Consider the following 12,279-nt stretch of genomic DNA (forward strand, 5'->3'; position numbering starts at 1 on the left):
GTGGCACCATTGGGAAGGCTTCTGTGGAGAAGCCCGCCAAAATAGTGGAACAAAGGGCTCGACCTTGGTCAGAGTTACAGAGACGGACACAAACAGGATTTTAGAATCGAGTTCTGGCAAAAAGACCCAACCGGTGATTTAATATTAAATAAATAAACCAGCGGTATCTTTAACATTGCACCAAAAAGTGGTGCGTTTAAAATCAATAGGAAAATCCCATAGAGAATATTCCAGAGGAATGTTTCGTGCGGTAACCACTGCCACCAGCCAGAAACTCGATGAGGGGGGATGGGACAGTGCCCCCTCGAAAACAGACCCACTCGTATTATTCCTTACCAGTACTTCCACAATATGATGGTTTGTACTGGTTCTGTTCACAATTTTGGACTAGTAAAGCCAATGGTGATTTTACATGCCCTGGGAGACAGTAGTCAGTCCCAGGGTATGGAGTCTATGTTTGGGGGTCACTGTGACACCCCTGTGGGACTGCACTGAGGGTGCTGTGTACCACACATACAGAAAAACAGATGATACTCTATGGAGTAAAAAAGAAACCCCATAGCCCATAAGCACATAACAAGTCAAGGACATACCTAAAATCATGTCTTAGGGTGGGAGTAAAAGACTCTCACTCTTAGCAGGAGAAAAAAGCAAACCCCAAAAATCCAGCAAAGCTGCTGGGGGACTCACTAGGTTTGAGAAATTAGCCTTATAAGAGAATTCTCCCTAACAGGGACTTCCACTACCTCATCCTCGTCATCCTCTTCATCCTCCTCTACATCATCACGCCTGTTCCCCTCTACAGGCCCTTGGGGAGGTGGTGGTGGAGGTGTTGGGGGTGGTGCTGAGGCAGATGTAGCACTAGGTGGAAGTAGAGGAGCCATGGATGCCATCAGGTTTCAGCAAAATCTGGAAGATTGGCAGCCAAAGTACACTGTTCTGTCAGATAGCCAGAAACTCAATGAGGATGAGCTCTGGGGTGTGGCCTTTTATAGGTGTGTGCATTTCGCGGACACCCATGCTGTCTGCAGACAAAACAAACAGCCCAAAAAGGCTCAAAAAGTGCCAAAAAGTATGTAAAAAGTCAGGGTCATTGTCTGGGACATGTGCTATGTTGAATTTTTACTATAAAATACTGTGGATTGCATGAAAAGGTACTTTTAAAATGTTCGGGGACCCGGACAGTGTCCGCAATTCAGGACACACACTCAACGTGGGTGCAGTCACATGATGGCGTCATGAACATGTCCGCGAAGGGAACGGGTGTCCGCAGGACACCAAATGCATGGGAACGGTCGTGCACATGCTCGCGGGTGTTCTACGAACAGTGTACGGGTCCTGAAACTAATTAAAAGTGCGACACAAGTGAGACGAACAGTTACGGACAGGCGCGATGTTCAGAGATCTTACTGGTGTGGTGTGCATGTGTGTAGATGTTCTTCAGGCAGTACGGACCGGTATGGTGTCCTCAGGACACCCCATTTTGTTTATTTACGGATATCCCGGACATCGCGTGTGTTCTTAGAACAGTTTCAACTTGCCTGCGAACAGTACGGACAGGCATAATGTCCTTAGGACACCTCCATTTTCGTTTAATTATGGACATCCCAGACACTGTGTGTGTTCTTAGAACAGTTTCAACTTGCCTGCGAACAATGCGGACAGGTATAGTGTTCTTAGGACACCTCCATTTTCATTTCATTACTGACATCCCGGACACTGCGTGTGTTCTTAGAACAGTTTCAACTTGCCTGCGAACAGTACGGACAGGCATAATGTCCTAAGGACACCTCCATTTTCATTTAATTATGGACATCCCGCACACCGCGGCCCTCCAACCCCCCGATAGCACCATCACGGGACCCGCTGATACCGCCTCCGCCTAGGAGGAACCCCTTAATACCGACCCGGTAATAACAACATGCTAATACCGGGCTCGTAATACCGGACCAGGAAGTAACGTCATCGCGTCGGAACGGCAAATGTGCCGGCGGCCATCTTTAAAATACAATCCATTGCAATCCACCCAAACCAACAGTTGTTTACAGGAGAGAGCAGTGGCAATACATACACCATGTCGAAGGCAACCCAGAAGACTACCCCCAGCCTGCAGAAAAAGTGTTTTTCTGATGCAGAATTGAACATGCTTGCGGACACCCTTGCTGCACATGCTGATGTGATAAAAGATCAGAACCTGAAGCGTGAGGTGCAGCAGCACAAGAAGGAGATCTGGCAGGAGGTAGCCCACAAGGTCTCCGCTGTTGGAACCACCCCACGGACAGTGAGGGATTGCAAGAAGAGGTGGGATGACCTCCGCCTCAGGGTCTGTAACAACCTTGCAAGCAAGAGGAGGGAGGCCATGGCTACAGGCGGGGGTCCCCTTTCTCCTGCCAAACTGACCACCTGGGAGGAGACGGCAAGCACCTTCATCAATCAGTCCATCCACTCTGAGCTGCCAGCTTCAGGATTCACAGTCATGCCCGCAGCTATTTGCTGTGTACATGCACATGTCCCTGTACATATGCACAAATATTAAGTAGAAGCATTCTATACTGCTATAAGGTGTGGTAGTCTGGATGGCGTTGAATAGATGATGCAGGGTGAAATAATGCATGCTGAGGAGGATGTACTGTGGTTGTACGACAATGTTTACCCTCCAATTTATGCTGTGTATACTACACTGTGCATGGTCACACTAGCCGCATTGGCACAGTTGCGATCCTGTTCAGTCACGCATTGCTTGATATACACATGGTGGCCAGGTTGTATGTCTTCCATGTGGTCATTGATATACATAAATGGTCAGATGTATGCCAATGAGGTCTCATGTTGGGGTTGTTGGGAGGTTCAGGTCAGGTGTCATTAGCTCTGCCTGCATTCTCCACTCACCGTCCATTCCCACCCAGGTGGAGTATGCACCCCCATTCCCACCCAGGTGGAGTATGCATCCCACCTTCCCACCCAGGTGGAGTATGCATCCCCCCCATTCCCACCCAGGTGGGGTATGCATCTCAACACATCACTACCCCAATGCACTGACATGGGCCATTCAGCCAACTCACCAAGTAGCCAGGAACGTGGTCCAGCATGTCGCTCCATGTGAAGGGTTAGCGTAAAGTTACACAGCACCATGGCATCATGTGTTGATCCGGGAAATCAGGCGCAGCAATGTGTGATGATCTTGCTGGAGTCACATACCATCTGCACATTGATGGAGTGGTATTGCTTGCGATTGCTGTACACCACCTCTACGGCATAGGGGACTACCAATTCTACATGGGTGCAGTCCAGGGCACCAACACAATTGGGCATGCCTGGAAGGCTACTTTGGTGTCAGCTATCTCCTGGTCAGTCCGTGGTAGGGATATGTGGGTGCTAGCGTGCTTCAGGAGGGCAACCAACACTTGTGTCAGCATGCGTGAAAATAGTGGTTGTGAAATGCCATGCAGCTGGCCCACTGTGTGCTGGTAGGTGCCTGAGGCCAGGAAGTGCAGCACAGACACCACCTTTAGTAGCGGGGGATGGTAGTGCGTATTTGTATGAGGCTGGAAATGTCGTTGCCTATCATGTCCACTATTGTGGTGGTGGTGTCCCTGTCCAACCGGTACAGGGTGTGGATCTGCTCAGGGGTTAGATTGAATGGACTGGGTCTGATGCAGGGATTGGCGGCTGCCTGCGAAGTACTACTGGCTGCACTGGTGGTAATTGCTGGGCCTGTCTCACCCTCCTTCTCCTCCTGTGTCTCCTCTGTGCTGTCTGTTGTTGCTGCTGTAGTTGTTGTTGTAGTTGCTCTTGTTGCTGTAGTTGTAGCAGTATAGGCATGACCTCCAGCGCCATGATTGCAACAGCTGGTGGTATCATTTTGGTGTAGGAAGGGGTGTGGTGTGTGGGTGTACTTCTTTTATACTGGGCCAGACTCCATTGAGTCCACCTGTGGTGATTGTGTGCACCTGTGGCAGTTGGCTTGATTGCTGATTGCTGTCTACGGGTGGTCCGCGATGCCTGTATCGCCGCCATCGTGCATCCTCTGATTACTGCCTTCGGGATGCCGGTATTTGCATGCCCGTGTGTGTTGTGATGTCCTCCTATTACCGGCATGCCGGTATTTGCTCCCCAAAGGGGAGCGTGTACGCGCCCATGCCGGTATGAGGGGGCATGGTATGGGCGGTGCCGGTATTGGTGGGTTGTCGGGTCGTAATGACCCGGACCCATTAACGATGCCGCTATTACCGTTCCGCCTTCCTTTTTTCATTACCTCCATTCTCGTAATGAGGCCCCATGTGTGTTCTTAGAACAGTTTCAACTTGCCTGCGAACAGTGCGGACAGGTAAAGTGTTCTTAGGACACCTCTATTTTCGTTTGATTACGGACATCCCGGACACCGCGTGTGCTCTTAGAACAGTTTCAACTTGCCTGCGAACAGTATGGACAGGCATAGTGTCCTTAGGACACCTCCATTTTGGTTTGATTACTGACATCCCGGACACCGAGTGTGTTCTAAGAACAGTTCAATTTTGCTTGCGGACAGTAAGAACAGGTATAGTGTCCTTATGACACCCCCATTTTGGTGAATTACGAACATCCCAGACACCCGCGCTGTCCGCGTACAACCCTATTGCCTTTTTTTATAAAAAACACAAAAAGAACTGAAATTAAAACACATATAATATTTTTGTTTTATTATATATAGATGTACAATTTATGAAAGAGAAGGGGAAGCAGAAACTGACACAAACACAGGGGAATTGGGGGTTGCAAGAGGATGGATAGGATGAGATGAAGTGATGGAAGTCTCATCAAAACGAGGGTTTGGGGATAATTGACTGGGGTATGGAGAGGGGGGACAGGTACATGTGGGACAATGGTATTTAATTTTTTCTTTTATGTGGTCCTCCACAAAAGTTTTCAAATCGTTGAAATTTGCCATGATCATGTCCATTTTTTCTTCCATGCGCTGGAGAGTCTTCTCCAATATATCTTTTGGTGTACTATTTTCAATGTTTGTATGGTCTGTTAAAAATATATATATATATGTTAAGTGTACATAATGTAATTCTTATTAATGTGGTTATATAGAGAAGTGTCTACCATTAGTATCACTATCTTCAGACATTTCCTCACGTGGGAAATTCTCCTCAAGCCATTCTAAAGTACTGGACATTTATGTGAAACAAATATATTTATATTACTTTCATTGTATCTAATACAGACATTTTAGAAATATATATGAAACATGAAGTACACTTACTAGCTTCTGGTAAGTTGTGTTCTTACTGGTCTGTAGATCTGCTGTTGATCCTAGTTGTGCAGTTTCTGTGAGGTAATTATGTTGGAAGCCTATCTTTCTTCTTTTGGTATATTCCATTTTAGTACATATGGTATTTAAATGGATGGTTGATGTGTTAGATATATAAGTCCCTCTTCTTATTTATTACTACATATAATGTGTTTGTGTGCTGGTTTTTTGAACTTGTTCAGTGTTCATATGGCATGATATAACAATTTAAGATACCCCCTGAGTTTTTGGGTAGTGTTGCTGTTGTCTGCATCCGTCCGCGGACATACGCACAGTCCGCGGACATCAAAATCACTAGCTGGGCGTTCATTATGTTCTATGTTACATGTATATAAAGTCAGGGATATTATGGTTATGTTGTGCTACTAAAAAGCTATGAAATTCAGTAAAAAAACTTTGTTAAAGGGACGTTATGGTTCCAAGTAAAGCCGAAAACCCCCTGAAATTAGCCAGTTATGGTAAATTAAGCAACCATAACTCGCGCCACCACTGTACACTGTTAAGACTAACACCCAGGACATCAAAGATGACATCACAAATGTCATTGATGACATCACTGATGACATCACATGTGCATTTACTTTTCATGAAAAGTCTGTACAAGGGATTGTTATTATAATGTTGACAATAAAGTGTCAAGGGTCATTGGAATAAATATCATGAGCTACTTAGTGCATTAAGCAATGCATTGATATAAATAGCATTGTATTATGAAGTTCTATCAAGTATACTAAGCTACCCATGTAGAAACATAGGCATTGTGTGCAGCATACATGATGGAGGTGCTACATTCATAATCTTGCCATGTTGAACAGTGAAATGATAACTGCTTTCTTATTATAGTTTTGCGTACTGTGAAACATGTAATAAGTAGCTAATGAAACCCACTTACTACATAATTGTATTATTACAGACACAAGTCAAAGAGACAACAAAACATACAAATATGAGTATATACAGGGAAAGTGAAGTAAGCAAAAAAGCAGCAGTAGTAGCAGAAAGTGTTCATAACCTAACTGATTATCTTAATGCAGAGAAATGATTGCTCTGTTTCAAAGCTGCTACTTCCCCTATATATATTTATTATATGATGTGATACGACCCTAAGGAAAGTAGTGTGAGTACAATGTATACAAATATGAGCATATACAGGTAAAGTACATTAATAAAAAAACAACAGAACTATCAGAAAGTGCTGATGACCCTACTGATTATCTTCATGCACAGAAACCATTGCTGACTTTCAAGCTTGTGTCTTCCCCTATGTATATGTTTCATGTGACTGGACCCTAAGGGAATTACTGTAAGAACATACTTGAAGGATATGTCTAGAAATATAGTACCTTTTACATTTTTAGTTCCTGACTGTTACTGAAGAAAACCATTTGGCGTAGGTATGTCAGTAAAGGAAAAAAGGGGGAGCCAGACATGTGACGTCATCAATGATGTCATCAATGACATGTGTGATGTCATCTTTGATGTCCTGGGTGTTAGTCTTAGCAGTGCACGGTGGTGGCACGAGTTATAGTTACTTAGCTTACCATAACTGACAAATTTCAGGGGTTTTTCGGTTTTACATGGAACCATAACGTCCCTTTAACAAAGTTTTTTTTTTTAATTTCATAGGTTTTTGGTAGCACAACTTAACCATAATGTCCCTTTAACACCTTTTACAATATTTATTTACTGAATATATATATATATATTCTTACTTCTACCTATTAGGTAGATGGTTCGAGCTGCACTCTCCACAGTATCTTAGAGACCCATCACCATTGCAAGAAGTTGGAATACAAACCGCTGTTTGTGTTTCAAAAGCTGTTCCTTTCTTTGTTTTTCAGGGAAAAGAATCACATTAAAATTCCAATGTATTCCGTTCCAAAATTGGAAAACAAAAGCAAAAAAGACCAAAGTGTACAGGTCCTCCCAAGTGCACCACTCCTCAAAAAAGAGGCGTTCACGCGTTTCGCAGCCAACTCTCCGCTTGCTCACAACAATTAACCTCATTGTTACAAAGCTATTTTAAAATGTGAGGGAAACAGGCAAGCATGGGGAGGGGCAAGGGTGGGTGGCGGGGGAAAGGAGGAGCACACACAGTAGCAATCGTGGAAGGACTGGTCTCACCTTTCCCCAAACTTTACATCTATGGATGGGCCATCTTGGAGTGGTGAATTTTACCACCATAACTTATGTATTGCCAGTCATACTTTCTAGTCTACTGCGTTTTGTGCAATCCCTTCGCAGTACAAAATCGCAATAGTTTCTGATTCCCACTACTATTATTTAGGGGTGACCCGTATTTCCTCGACAGCAAGTACCCATGTGCTTCAGTTTCCAATCTATTATTATAGTATGCTTTTACTCTGACTATTCTAGTCCATTTAGTGTTTTGGCTTTTCCCCTATACTCGGCTGAAGTGCATAGTGCAAATTTCTTTTTAAACTGTCATGTGCTAAAAAAGGCAACATATTAGTTTCAAACAGTTTTTTGTATGTCACATATATATAATCACTTGCTTTAAATGCTCAGTGCATTTTTAACACCTATCTCCTCTATAGTAAGTAGCTTTTTAGGACATTCGTCCCAATGTTAAATACATCTCTCACGTCTTTGAACGGTAAAGTGCTTAGTGCATTCCCCGCCTTCGCTCTTCAGTTTAAAGTGCTTAGTGCATTCTCAACAATAGCAGCAATAGTTTTGTCCCCAATGCCGAATGTATCCATATCTATATAGGTAGGAGTAATTGCAAGTTAAAATATGATGACAAATCATTTTCACTGTTAAGATCATAAAGTGCTTAGTGCATTTAACAGCCTTCATTCTTCTATTTAAAGTGACAAGTGCAATAGCAGCAATTTGTCTGTTAAGATTTGCCAAGTATATATGTTAAAATGTAAAAACAAGGGGAAAAGAAATTGTTAGGTTTACTCATAGTATACTCTTCTTAAATTTCTATGCAAACTATCTATCCCTATAATCTGTATGAATTCCAGGTAGGGCTGCACATTGACCATAATCTTGGGGAACATCACAACTTCAATCCTAAAAGTATCTGCCTACCCCACAAGCCTCTCCTGTTTCTCCCTCATCAAGACTTTTCGTTTAAAATTATTGCTCATTCAGAACAAGTGTATTAGAAGCAAAACATAAATAACTATATACCCAAAATTATTCAAAACATTAAAAACACTGAAACCAACTGCAAGGGTATCTCAAATTCTCCTCAAGGACAATAATTTGACATTAGTACTTTTCTTTTTTCATTGTCCACTCAACATCTTTAGAAAACTAAGGTATAAACAATGGTTAAAACTGATTTCGGCACTCCAAGGAGTTTTTGCAGGCTGGTGTTTGTCCAACATCATAGATACAATGACAGGGGGCTTTATCTTTTTCATTTCTCAGCAGCCCAGAAAGGTGTACAGCTCCTCATCGATGTTGTGCCCGTTGGGCTGTTTGCTCTCGAAGTCCAATATACACCTTGTTTCCTTTTGTCTGAGTAGCTTTTCCTTATCGCCTCCCCTTGGACCCAATTCGATTTTGTATAGGCCCAAGAATCTGAAACTGTCTATTTCCTTGTTGTGGCATTCGTAGAAGTGTTTCGCAATTGGGTAATTTGCGTCATTGTGTAATATGGCACGCACATGCTGTTGTATTCAAATTTTTAACTTACACTTCGTACTGCCAATGTACCATTTCTTGCATGCGCAGGTAAGGGCATTGACTACATGATCCGTTTCACAAGTGATCCATTTTTGGATCAACACATTATGTCCTGTCACCGGAAGTATGAAAGTTTCACCATTGATTGCATATTTGCACATGCTGCAATGGGTGCATTTGTGAAAACCTAGCTTTTTAGCGGTTAGCCAGTTTGTGGGTGCCTTCTTCTCTTCACTTCCCATAAAGCTTTGAACTAAAAAATCTTTGAAGGATCTGTTTCTTCTGAAAGTGACCTCGGGATGAGGTTTGAGACTTTTTGCAAGGTCACGGTCAGCTAACAGGATACTCCAATGTTTGTTCAGAATGTGTTTGATGTTTTTTGCTTGACTATCAAACGTAAGTATGCATCGTGTGCTGTTTTCCCCTTCCAGTTTTTCTTTATTTTTCTTGCCAGCTAATAAAGTGACTCTATCTATTCGTCTGGCTTTCAGGAAGGCTCTCTCGATGACCTTATATATATATATATATATTGAATGCTACATTGCAGCACTGAGGCTTTTCAGAAATGAAAATCACTGATGTTTTCTTTTTTTGCTCAATGGTAATCCTGTGGGAAACAAAAGGCCCAAAGTGATAGTTGGAGGGTCGGAAATTGTGGTTTTACATCAGGGTAGAAATGTGGTGGGTGAAAGAAGATGATCTGGGCAGTTGGCGAGTTTAACGAGGGCTGGAGAGCCCATTTCGAGGAACAACACTTTAGTCTTATCGCAGAACTTGCACAGGATTTCTGTTGGAATTGTGCTATATGCATGCAGAAAGAAATTTGCGACTGGAGAGAGTGGAGGAAAGGTGATAATAGGAGATGGTCAGTGAGGACTTAAGGAGGGAGCACATGGAAAGTGGCAAAGGGGATTTGGGAAGACTTTTATGTTTTTGAGCATTTGCTTAGTTACCGCACTGCTATGCACATGCTGCATTACAAGGTGGTGTGAAGGTGGCGGCAGTATGTTTTTCTGCAGTAATCATTCAGGGGAAACTACAGCGGAAGTGAAAGGAGGTGGAGAAAAGAGAGAACAGTGGCCATGGTCAGAGGAACATGATTGGGTAATTTTAGTGAAGGGATGGGGATATGGGCCCATATTGCATTAGAGTACAGTAAGGGGGAGTTGGCATATACAGAGGGACACATTGCTGGTAGGTGTTGTTTGGCTATTTACCCACCCATTGACTGGCCATGGCTTGCTAATCCCTATGGCCATTCCCACCCGTTTCCTGCCCCCTCCCACACCCAAACACAATCTCTTGGGATCTCTTTGAGTTTGCTTTATCAAGGAGGTGCCAGACCCAGCAGAGGGGCCAGACACCGAGAGGGGTAGAGCTGGCGGGGGAGCAGGTGTGAATGTAAACATGACTACTCTCAGTGTAAGCCAGTCCCTAGGTACACAATACCGGACTGGAACGCCAGCAGCCTTCTGATATCCACCAATGCAGAGAGACAGCGTACAGCGTCCCACCAGGTGCACCAGGAAGAGAGGACGCTACGCAATGAAACGACAAACTAGGCAAAATGGGATGACTATGTCACCAGAACCCAGCTTTCGGACCATATTGATAACGTGGACAGGTGGAAGGAGACGCTGGCTAGGAGCTTGATGAAAGTGGACTCTGAAGTTGACAACCTCAGCCAGATGAAGGAGGAGGCTGAATGTCCCTTGCAGGCCAATAAAGTGCCTTTGGATGTGGCCAGCAAATGCCTGGCCCTGCAGGACCGGCATCAGACCATTGACCTGGTGAAGGACCTGGTGGAGGATGCGTTGCGCAAAAAGGTGGAGGTGATCTAAGCAGCCCGTAAAGCACTGCAGCAGAGCATCAACGAAGCTTTGAAGCAGCTTTGTCTGCTTCAGGAGGTACGCCAGTAGCTGAACTGGGACCACTGTGGGATGATGGAGACCCTGGACATTGATCAGACATGCTTATCAGTAAATAAGAATTCTCCGAACATCTCCCTGAAGCCGGACCCAACGAGAGTCCACAGTGGGTCAACAACTCAGGGTCAGTTAGAGCAGTTCAGTCGCTACAACAAGGACCGAGCAGACACTGACATTAAATCCTCAACGCTGCAGTGAGAGGCCACAGAATTTGCCTTCTGGAAGAGGATTTGTGATACTAAAATGGCCGTGGATGAACTTAAGTGACAGGAGAAAAATACCAAAGAAGAAATTGCTGATACAGAGGAAGAAATCCGATGCCTGGAGGAAGACCTGCGACTGAAGCGTGGCCCCCTGAAGTTGGCACACACTCACTTGGAGAACTGCTATTCCCGCCCCAACGTAGACCTGTGCAGAAATGGGCTCACTGATGAGGTCCACCAGCTGGAAGGCACGATAGCTGCTATGAAACAGAAGTTAGCACAGATACAGGATGCCTTGGACGCTCTGTACAAGTACCTGGCTTGCATCCAAGAGGACATTTGCATCAAGGATAACACCCTGCAACAGGACAACAGGTCCATGGACATCACGAAGAAACTAACCATGTCGGCTGAGAAATACATGCCTACCGTTGACACTTTTAACCGCACCACCAACCAAGGCCTCGCTCTTCTGAAGGGCCGTCAGCTAGAGCTGGCTTAACTTTCTGCAGTGTGTTTATCAAGACCAGTGTTAGGAGCACCACCAAATATACAGGTCTACATATACATATTTTTACGTCCCTGTTCTACACATCTTGTCCCACAAAAAGGACCATAATAATGATGTATTTAATAAAGTACTTAAACATTCAAATACAAAATAAATGTACAATCTTTTTAAAAAAAAGAATTGGCCATAAGATTTTGTACTCAAAGTACCTGCAGTGTTTTTGAAAGAAGTGCTCTGAGAGTTAATGATTTGGAGCTGAATAAGTGCTATTGGTGTATTAAAGATGTCTTAACCAGGTCTGCCATCTGCCACTTGATTTATAAATAGTACGCATGTGCTTCACTGAAGTGCCTTTAAGAACAAGCATCGTGTTCAACTGATAACTGTGATTTTCAGAAGAGGATTCCCTGGTTAAAGAAGAAGGTACTTGATATGTTGTGCCTGTGAGCATTGCTGTTTTTGCAAATATATGCGATTTTCTTCAACAGGGCACCAGAAAACACCTCAGTAAGTCTCTTGGTGATTTTTGTCTAGGGTGTGGTGAGCAAGGGTGGACAAAACTATAAGCTGTATTTTGTGCCCTGAAATTTCACTTCCTATGTCAGGGTTACAAGCAGGGTTTTGATACGATTTTACTTCATACTTGAAATCAAAAGATTTTTCCAGCAGTAAGAAAGT

The 12,279-nt window shown here is 43.8% G+C and overlaps 1 pseudogene; it reads left to right on the top strand.

The window, feature by feature from the left end:
• Window positions 1-11,592, top strand: part of LOC138515280 (tektin-2 pseudogene) — a 168,430-nt pseudogene extending 156,838 nt beyond the window's left edge.
• The last annotated feature ends 687 nt before the right edge of the window (window positions 11,593-12,279 follow it).

This window comes from Ambystoma mexicanum, chromosome 6q (assembly GCF_040938575.1).
Source record: "Ambystoma mexicanum isolate Mex_15411 chromosome 6q, UKY_AmexF1_1, whole genome shotgun sequence".
Classification (NCBI taxonomy): Eukaryota; Metazoa; Chordata; class Amphibia; order Caudata; family Ambystomatidae; genus Ambystoma; species Ambystoma mexicanum.